Raw genomic sequence first — 10358 nt, forward strand, 5'->3', positions numbered from 1 at the left:
CTTGCTATTAGGGGTGCAACAAGGCCAAAAGAAAGGATTCTGTTTTGTTATTGTTGTATGTTTTTGTTTCTCCTTTTTTTGGATTCTGACATTTTAAATTATTTTGAATATAAGTCATTTTTTTTCAAGTGAAGAAACAGAATCAACCTAAGGATGTGGTCTTCCAGGGATACAAGCCAAGTCTTGAGATCTTCAGCAGAGGACACTATAGTACCAGGTGCTAGAAATAGGGTTACACACTCTAAATAGCAACCACTTATCTTCATTTTTCATTAGGGAATAGTCAAAAGTCTTTAAAGGCATGATATATAGAACATCTTGATCCACAAAGGCTAGAATGACCCAAATTATATGCAAGCCAACCTATTGGGAAACAAGATCAGAGCTGGCCCAGGATTGGGTATCAGAGACAGTGCTTATGCTTTAAAAACATACTCCGTGGCTTAAAAAGTTCCTGATCCCTTGTCACTAAGAAATAAAGTAAAAAATATTACAGATGGATCCACACTAATATGTGATTTTTATGGAGGTCTTCCACCAGAATGTGAAGGTAGAGATAAGTGTAGGGAATAAGATCTTTTGATATTTTAAAAATATATTACTCATTTTAACTAAGAAATTAGACATACTACTCTCTTTCATTTGCTGTAATAACAAATTGACAATGAAGGCTATTTAAAAGAAATGCTCATCTAAAGAAGGAGGGAACGGTAACACTTTCCACTATAGAATAACCTCCTGCTTTTCCAGACAGAAAGCATTGTTATTCTTCCATGATACATATTCATGTGGAAAAACTTGTTGAGTTTTGCCAGGGCCAGATGAAAAACAGAGTGTTTCCTGATTAGATAATTAACCTTGGTGAACATTTTTGAGATGGACCCATGAACTCTGGCCATTATTCTGTCAACATCTGCAAACTGCATAATTCTTCAACCCTTAGTCAATAGTTTCTGTTCAATGTGAACATCTTAAAGCTGGGTTCAGTCCCACTGTGACTTATCAAAATGAATGTTAGTCATCAAAGTCTGGAATGTCATCATAGGAATAACCCTGGTAGCCTTTAGATGCATAGTAGGTAATGCACAGATGGTAAAATCCTGACAGGAACACCAGAATGCCAAGGATCAGGACAGGAACAGCCGTTTTCCCTGCCCCCCTCCTTTGCTGATGTAGCCTGACAGCAGAAAGGAGCCTGTGATAATGAGAAAGGTGCCAATCAAAAACATCACAGTGGCAAATGGCTTTATAAGGGATCTTAGGAGGGCTTTTCTTAAACTGAACACCAACGTAGCTATAATCTGTGTAGGAAAGCCTTGAGTATTTTACTTTATTCCTGGGGGTTCCAGTAGCCAGATTAGTACAAGACGGCATCAGAACACAGTAACACAGCCACAGTCCGAGCATAGCACCAAGACTGGGGCTAGTGGGGAACCCATCCACAGCTGCCTGCCAAGGCGTCCCAGGCCTCACGGCACAGCCAACCTAACTCCCCGCCCCCCAGAAAGCACCAGCCTGACACCAGAACTCTTTTTTGTTTTCATATTTAACCTTTGCTAACCCTGGTTGTCCTTGGGTCAGAGTAGCTTATGATCAGTCACTGATTGGTCAGAGATTATGCTTAAGATTCCTGAGCCACCAAGGATTTCTGCCTTTGTGTTACATAAGTGTGTGATTTAGAGATGGCCTTCAAAGTTTATAAATTAAGCCAGCCAGGGGATGGTAGTTCTTAGCTCAGAAGTTCTCACACTATTTATTCCTGAAAAAGTGCTAACTTGAACAGGTGCTCTGTCCTGTAGGGTTTTCACATGGCCTTCTTCAATTATCTTTCACTGAACTTCATTTTAGATTTCAGGCTGACCTACTCTGATTATTAACTGATTGTTCTATTGTTTTAAAAAGTGACCTAGGCCTTAAATTCTGCCATTCTCTTATCCAAATATTGTCAATTCTCTTAGGCAAGGCCAGGAAGGTGTAATACTTCTTGGTTTGACCCCTGCTCCCTTGTCAGAAACTTTGCATTATGGAGTGAGAGCTGGAGATGAGTGGGTGTATTGGTGTTGCTACCTGCTTTTCTCCATTTGCCAAGGATAGATTTTCTACAGAGATATAAAGGTAAATACAAATCCAAAAAAGGAAAAAAAAAATAAAAATTTTCGTGGCTCCTAAAGGGAAGAAGACTCTAATTTCTTAGAGCATATACTTTAGCCCACATTAAATTGTGAATTATTTCAATGCTCCTTTGAGATATATGTAAATATTTTTAAAAGTGGTTTAAAGTCATCATACAAAAAAAAAAAACACTTGCATACCCATGTTTATTGTAGAATTTTACACAATAGCTAAGACATGGAGTCAGCCCACATGCTTGTCAACAGATTAATGGATAAAGAAAATATGGGAAGAGTCCTGAAGATGGCAGAATGGAGCTAGGTAGCAATTCCTAATTTCCCCACAACATAGAAAGGAGGAAGCAAAAGAACAACTGATCTGAGAGAATTTGACTACAACTTTATACCTGTATTAAAGGAATTATGGAAAATAATATCAATAACTTTTGCTTTTCATAAGGTTGATTTTATGTGACTTGGCTCTGAAGTGTTTGTAGTTAATAGGGTTCAGTGAGTCCTCTCAAAGTGGTGCTGATACTGGGATCAGCAGAGGCCCCACATTGAGTTAAAGTATCTATACCTGAATAATCACCCAACCCAGGGCTCTGAAGAGAAAGAATCTCATGAAGTAGTTCCTTGCTTTAAGAAAAAGCAATAACCATCCCAATATATAATTACACATCCAAACAATATGAAAAGGCAGGGAACAAGCCATCCCAAACAGCACATAATGCTTCAACAACTGACTCTATCAACACCACAGTGGAAGAATTGTCAGAATTCAGAAAGTTCATAATTAAACTTATCTATGAGGTAAAAGACAATATAAGGAGTGAAATTAGAGATAAAATATAGGAAGTGAAAGATCATTCCAATAGAGATAGATTCTGAAAAAGAACCCAAGAGAAAGGCTAGAAATGAAAGACTCAATAAATCAAATTAAAAATTCAGTGAAAAGCATGACCAATAGAATAGGACATGTTAGAGATAGATTTTCATGCCTTGAAGACAAAGTATATAATATTGACAATAAAGTAGACTATAACAAAAATATGTTAAGAGCCCATGTTCAGAACATTCAAGAAATCTGGGATAACATCAAGACCAAATTTAAGAATCATTGGGGTAGATAAAGGCTCTGAAATACAAACTAAAGGGATGGGGATGCAGAATCTTTTCAATGAAATAATTTTAGAAAATATTTCAAATCTTAGGAATAAGATGGAAATTCAAATATAAGATACATTCAACACTCCAGATTTACAGAATTACAATAAATAAGCCCTAAGACACAGTATAATGAAAATTCCTAGTATAAAAAATAAATTTAGAATTCTAAAAGCTGCAAGTGAAAAATGGCTGGTCATATTTAGTGTTAAACCAATTCAAATTTCAACTGATTTCTCAATCCAGACTCTAAAAGCCAAGAGGGCTTGGAATAATATATACCAAGCTCTATAAGAAACTGGGTGTCAAACTAGATTACTTTACCTGGAAAAATTATCCTTCCAAATTGAAAACAAAATACAAATCTTCCATGATAAATAGAAGCTCAAGAATTAATAACCTCAAAGTGTTCAGTACAAAGCATACTCAATGAAATATTTCATGAAGAAATGAAAATAAAATGAAAACCATCATAGGGATGAATTGCACAAGAATAGTTGTTAAAGGAAAACCAAATCTGAATTAAGCATTGGAAACAAACAAAATGGAAAGAAATAAAAATCATCTCTATAATAACATTGAATGTAAATGATCTAATTCCTTCAATCAAACAATATAGATTGGGTCAGGTGCAGTGGCACATACCTGTAATCCCAGTGGCATGGGAGGCTGAGACAGGAGGATTTCAAGTTCAAAGCCAGCCTCGACAACTTAGCTACATGCTATAATCTAATATTATACCTCAAGGCTGTAAAAAAGAAGAACAAACAATACCAAAATCAGTAGAAAACAGGAAGCAATTAAAATTAGAGCTGAAATTAAGAATTAAAAAAATACAAAGTATCAGAAACAAAGAGTTGTTTTTTTAAAGGATAAACAGGATTGACAAACCTTTAGCCAAACTAAATCAAATAGAGAGAAAATTTAAGTAAACAAATTAGAGATGAAAAAGGAAATATCACCACAAACACTGCTGAAATTTAGAGGCTCAACAGAGAGTATTTTAAAAATTTATACTCCAATAAGCTATAAAATCTTGAAGATATTGGCAAATTCCTAGAGACATATGACTTACTCAGATTGAGCCTGGAGGATATAGAAAGCTTAACCAGATCTATATCAAGTAATGAAATTGAAAGAGCTATCGAAAGTATTCCAACAAAGAAAAGCCCTGACCTGGACAGATTCTCAGCCAAGTTCTACCAAACCTTTAAATAAGAACTAATACCAATCCTCATCAAAATATTCCATGAAATAGAAAGGAAGGAAAGACTGTCAAATTCATTCTATGCAGCCAGTATCACCCTGATACCAAAACCAGACAAAGACATATCAAGGAAAGTATTTAGGCCAATATCTTAAAACTCATGAAAAAAATATTGGCAAACCATATAAAAAACACATTAAAATATAGTGCATCATGATTAAGTAGCTCTTTTCCCAGGTTCAACATATGCAAATCAATAAATGTAATGACACATAAATAGAGTTAAGGACACAAATCACATGATTATCTCAATAGATACAGAAAAACAATTTGATAATATGTAACACCCATTCGTTTTTTTAAAAAATTAGAGATACTATGGATAGAAGGAACTTACTTCAGCCTTATAAAGGCTATATATGACAAACCCAAGACCAATATCATACTGCTTGCATAAAAACAAAGTGTTTCATTTAAAAACAGGAACAATCAGGTATACCCATTCTCATCACTTCCTATTCATCATAGTTCTTGAAACTCTAGCCAGCATGAGAGAGGGAAATTAAAAGGATACATATAGCACAAGAAGAGCTCAAATAATCTCTGTTTGGTAACTATGTGATCCTATATTTAGAAGACCCAAAACTTCACCAGAAGACTTCTAGGGCTGAGAAACAAATTCAGCAAAGTAGTAGGACAGAAGATCAACATACATAAATCAATAGCTTTTTTATACTCCAATAATGAGTCTGCTGAAAAAGAAATTAAGAAGACTATCCAATTCACAGTAACCTCAAAAAATACATGGTATTAATCTAATGAAGGATGTGAGGGACCTCTACAATGAATACTATAGAACACAGAAGAAACTGAAGAAAACCTTATAAGATGGAATCAGCTCTTTATGTTCTGAGATAGGCAGAATTAATATTATCAAAATGGCCATACTGTCAAAAGTAATATATAGATTTAATGCTATCCCCATCAAAATGCCAATGACATTCTTCACAGAACTAAAAAAACAGTTCTAAACTTTATTTGGAAAATTAAGAGACCCAGGATAGCCAAAGCAATCCTGAGCAAAAAGAGTGAAGTTGGAGGCATCACAGTATTGACCTCAAATTATAATACAGAGCTATTGTAACAAAAGCAGCATGGTACTGGCGCCAAAACAGATGTGAATAGAAGAAGACATAAAGACAAACATATATAAATAGTTATCTGTTATTAGACAAAGGTGCCGAAAACATATATTAGAGAAAGATATCCTTTTTAACAAATGGTGCTGGGAAAACTAGAAATACATATGTAGAAAAATGAAACTTGACCTGTATCTCTCACCTTGTACCAAAAGACAAATCAAAGTGGACCAAAGACCTAGGAATTACACCAGAAATGCTACAAGTGCTAGAAGAAAAGGTAAGCTCAACACTCCATCACATAAGCACAGGAACTGATTTCCTTGACAGGACTCCTAAAGCACAAGAAGTGAAACCAAAAATCAATAAATAAAATGGTATCAAATTAAATGCTTCTGCACAACAAAGGAAACAAGAGCATAAACTGAGAGCCTACATAATGGGAGAAGATCTTTGTCACATGCTCCTCAAATAGGGCATTAATATCCAGCATATCTAAAGAACTCAAAAATCTTAATACCCCAAAAAAAACCCACCCACAAATAACCCAATTAATAAGTGAGCAAAAGAACTAAACAGAGACTTCTCAAAAGAACAAGTGGTCAAATGGTCAACAGATATATGAAAAAAATGTTCAACATCTCTTGTAATTAGGGAAATGCAAATCAAAAGTACATTGAGGGGCTGAGGCTGTAGCTCAGTGGTAGAATGCTTACCTGGAATGTTGAGGCACTGGGTTCAATCCTCAGCACCACATAAAAATAAACAAATAAAGGCATGCTGTCCATTTACAACTACATTTTTTTAAATTACATTGAGATTTCTTCTCACTCCAGTCAGAATGGCAATTATCAAGAATACAAACAACAACAAGTGTTGGCAAGGATGTGGGGGAAAAAGTACACTCATACATTGTTGATGGAACTGCAAACTAGTACAAATACTCTGGAAAAGAGATTCCTCAAAAAAACTAGGAGTAGAACTACCATATGACCCAGCTTTCCCACTCCTTTGTGTTTTCCCAAAATACTTAAAGTCTACATAATATATGGATGCAGCCACATCAGTGTTTATAGCAGCACAATTCATAATACTCAAGCTATGGGATCAACCAACCCTTCAACAAATAAATGGATAAAGAAAATGTGGTATATATAGACAATGGAGTATTACTCAGCTTTAAAGTAGAATGAAATTATAGCATTTGTTGGTAAATGGATGGAACTGGAGACTATCATGCTAAGTAAAATAAGCCAGACCCTGAAAATCAAAGGTCAATATCTTCTGTGATATACACTAGCTACTCCAAAATAGGGGATAAAGAGAGGAAGTGGAGAGGGAAAGGAAAATGGGGAGTGGATTCCATCAAAATAGAACAAAGACCTGTGGACTAGATGAAGGGAATTGAGGCGAAGAGAGGATGGGTGGGAAAAGGGAAGAACAGTGGAAGGAACTGATCTAACTTTTCTATGTACATATATTAGTATACTACAATGAATATCACCATCACCATCATATATATCCACAACACACTAACCAAAAAAACAACTATAAATAGCATAAATATCAGTAGAGAGAAGGGAACAGGAGGAGGGGGGAGAGAATGGAAAGGGGAAGTACTAGGGACTTAATTAGGTCAAATTATATTCCATCCTTTTATAATTATGTGAAAATGAATCCTAATGTTATGTATAACTAAAAAGAACCAGTAAAATTTTAAAAAATGAAAAAAAGAAATTTTATATATATACACATGAAGAAGTATTATTTACCTATAGAGTGAAATCCTCTCATTTGCATAAAATGGATAGAACTTGAGAACACTGTGTTATATGAAATAAGCCAAACACAAAAAATGCAAATGTTTTCTCATATGTGGAAACTTTAAGAAAGTCTTGAAAGTAGAAAATGTACTTCAAGGACTTTAAGGGAAGGGGAAAGGGAAGGATATTGTAAAAGGGGGAGAAAGGGAAGGGAAAGAGAAGGCAGAAGTTGGACATGATCAAGGCACAATATATGTAAATGTTGCAGTGAAATACATTAATTTGTGCAATTAGTATGTGTTGATAATTATAATTTAAAAATTGCAGGATACTATTCTGGACTGAACTCATGCACTAACAACAGATAAGACTATACCAAAATTTTAAATGCCACATAATGAAATTCAAACTCTACGGAAGCAGACAAATCCTAAAACAGACCAGGTTTTTGTGAAAACAGGAGACTCCTGTCCATATAAATCAGATAAAAAGGAAGTCCTCTCTGTTTTAATCCTTTAAAAAAAGTAACTGAAAGTTGGACATGGTGGCACATGCCTGTAATACCAACAATTTGGGAGGCTGAGGCAGGAAGATCATAAGTTTGAGGCCAGACTCACCAAATTAACAAAACCCTGTCTCAGAATTTTAAAAAGGGATGGGAATGTAGTTTATTGGTAAAGCAGATCTGGATTCCAGAAGTAACCCAATGTTAATTAGCTTTTTCTATTATTCTGTTCCCTTGTTCCCAGATTACAAGCCCCAATTCTGCTGTGGCCCAATGGGAGCACTCATTCTATTTTATAGAATGGAGGCTGCCTTGATTCATAAATCACAAAGAAAAGCCCATCTGATCTATAACTAATTATACTGTAACTTTGACTTTTGGCAAAGAAAAATAAGCCTTTTGCCAGCTTTGCAACCTAGGAATACCCTTCTCAAGGACCTGAGTGTCTTCCCATTGAAAGGTCAACATCAAGGGAGACAGGGCCCCTATTTCCTTGGGAGTTTAATTTAGGTGTCTGATTCTGAATCATAACTACCTGTCATAGAAATATGACAGATTTTATGATTATTCTGAAAAAGACAATTAGCAAAGGCAAATGGCCACTACTCATTACTAGGTGAATATAAGCTGAACTGTGTCTAACAAATGGTACTATATGCTGTTACTTGAGGATTCATTGTTTATCTTGAGAACACATATGAAATGGGTTGTGTCTGCCTGGGGTATATAAAAAGGTGAGATTTCTTTCTGTGTTTACAATCTGTTTATCAGACTGCCTTTGATACATATCACATTCTTAAGTTTTTTTCTCTTCTACTTTTGTAGCAAGATTTTCTGTTTTGACAGGAGATTTTATTTGTAATCATGTCTCCCCAACACAGGTGCCTAGGGGAAATGGGGACTTTCACTTGACTGCTGAGCCAAATAGAAGAGCTTTTCTGTAACACTCATGTTGCAAAGGAGATGAGACCTGCCATTCAGCTGTTACTACACAGTTGCTGAATCTGCTGGAATAATTAATCAGCAATATGAAGATAGAGGAAGGAGTAGGTGCATCCCTTGGTTCAAAACCAGTTTTATGCTATTCCTACATGTAGGTTGATGATTAAATGAATTGGTGAGGAGTGCTATGATAAAGATAAATTTAAAGGACTTTGGGATACAGAGGAGGACTCCTTAACCTAGGCGTCCATGAAAGAATTTTCAAGGGAGATAATGCTTATGAATGGAGTATTGTTACGAGCCTCAACATGGGATTAGAAAATTGACTATCAGAAGTAACTTGTCCAAGATAATATGGATACTAAAAGGTTGAGTTGGTTCTCATTTTTACATGGAAATAGCCAAGGATGTAAACCCAGTGATCCACCAAATTGTCAAATATAGATGAGTGCTTTCCTTTTAGTAGATTTCATTGAATACAGTTTTCTCAATCAGTATAAGCCCTTTTGGTTAATCTCCAAAGACTCTTTTTTTGGAACTTTGTTTAATAGATTTTTCTCTAGAGGAAAGGATTTGCCGAGCTCTTCACACTGCCATTCCAGAAGTTCCATCACTGAACTATTTTTTGCAATCTCTTGTGAATCCTAAATTATTTCAAAATAAAGAATTTTTAGGTGGATGTGGTGGTGCATGCCTATAATCCTAGCAACTCCAGAGGCTGAGGCAGGAGTATTGGATTCCAAGTTCAAAGCAACTTAGGGAGGCCCCAAGCAACTTAACAACACCCTGTCTCAAAATTAAAAGGGCTGGGGATGTGGCTCAGTGGTTAAGTGTCCCTGGCTTCAATCCCCAGTATGAAAATAAAATAAAGAGTTTTTACAATAAAATAAAAAATCCAGTGATGCTTAGCATGAGTCAGGCAGTGTCCTAGGTGCACTTGTGGTCAGGCATGGGAGACAAATGCATATGTTGAAAAGCACAAAAGACTGTTACGGGTACAAACTTAAGACATCTGTGAAAGTAATAAGAATGCAAGAAGAAACAAAATACAAAAGTAGTCAGTAAAATAGAAAAAAACAAATGTCCAAATGAAAAAGAAAAAGCAGGGAATGAGGGAACTATGTCCTTTTGAGTATAAGAGCACTCAGCTATGCTTGACAATTCAGTGCATCATTGGGTTTACATCTGTGGCTATTTCTAGGTAAAAATGAAACCCACTCAATCATTTACTATCCATATTATCTTGGACAAGTTACTTCTGATAGCCAATTTTCTAATCTCATGTTGAGACTTGTAACAATTCTCCATTCATAAGCATGATCTCCTCTGAAAATTCTTTCATGGACACGTAGGTTAAGGAATCCTCCTGTTTCCCATAATCCTCTAGGCTTATCTTCATCATAGCACTCCTCACAATTTCATTGAATCATCAACCTACATGTCAAATTTTATCTACTTGGACTCCCAAATTTTATTTTTTTTTATTTGACTGCCACTTCTCTAATTTTATGTGGCTCTGCTTGC

General features: G+C 35.5%; 1 pseudogene; it reads right to left on the reverse strand.

The window, feature by feature from the left end:
- Positions 1-1014: 1014 nt before the first annotated feature.
- On the reverse strand, positions 1015-1374 carry LOC107160664 (annotated as a pseudogene).
- Between the last annotated feature and the right edge of the window lie 8984 nt (positions 1375-10358).

Source organism: Marmota marmota, unplaced genomic scaffold, assembly GCF_001458135.2.
Source record: "Marmota marmota marmota unplaced genomic scaffold, marMar, whole genome shotgun sequence".
NCBI classification, from domain to species: domain Eukaryota; kingdom Metazoa; phylum Chordata; class Mammalia; order Rodentia; family Sciuridae; genus Marmota; species Marmota marmota.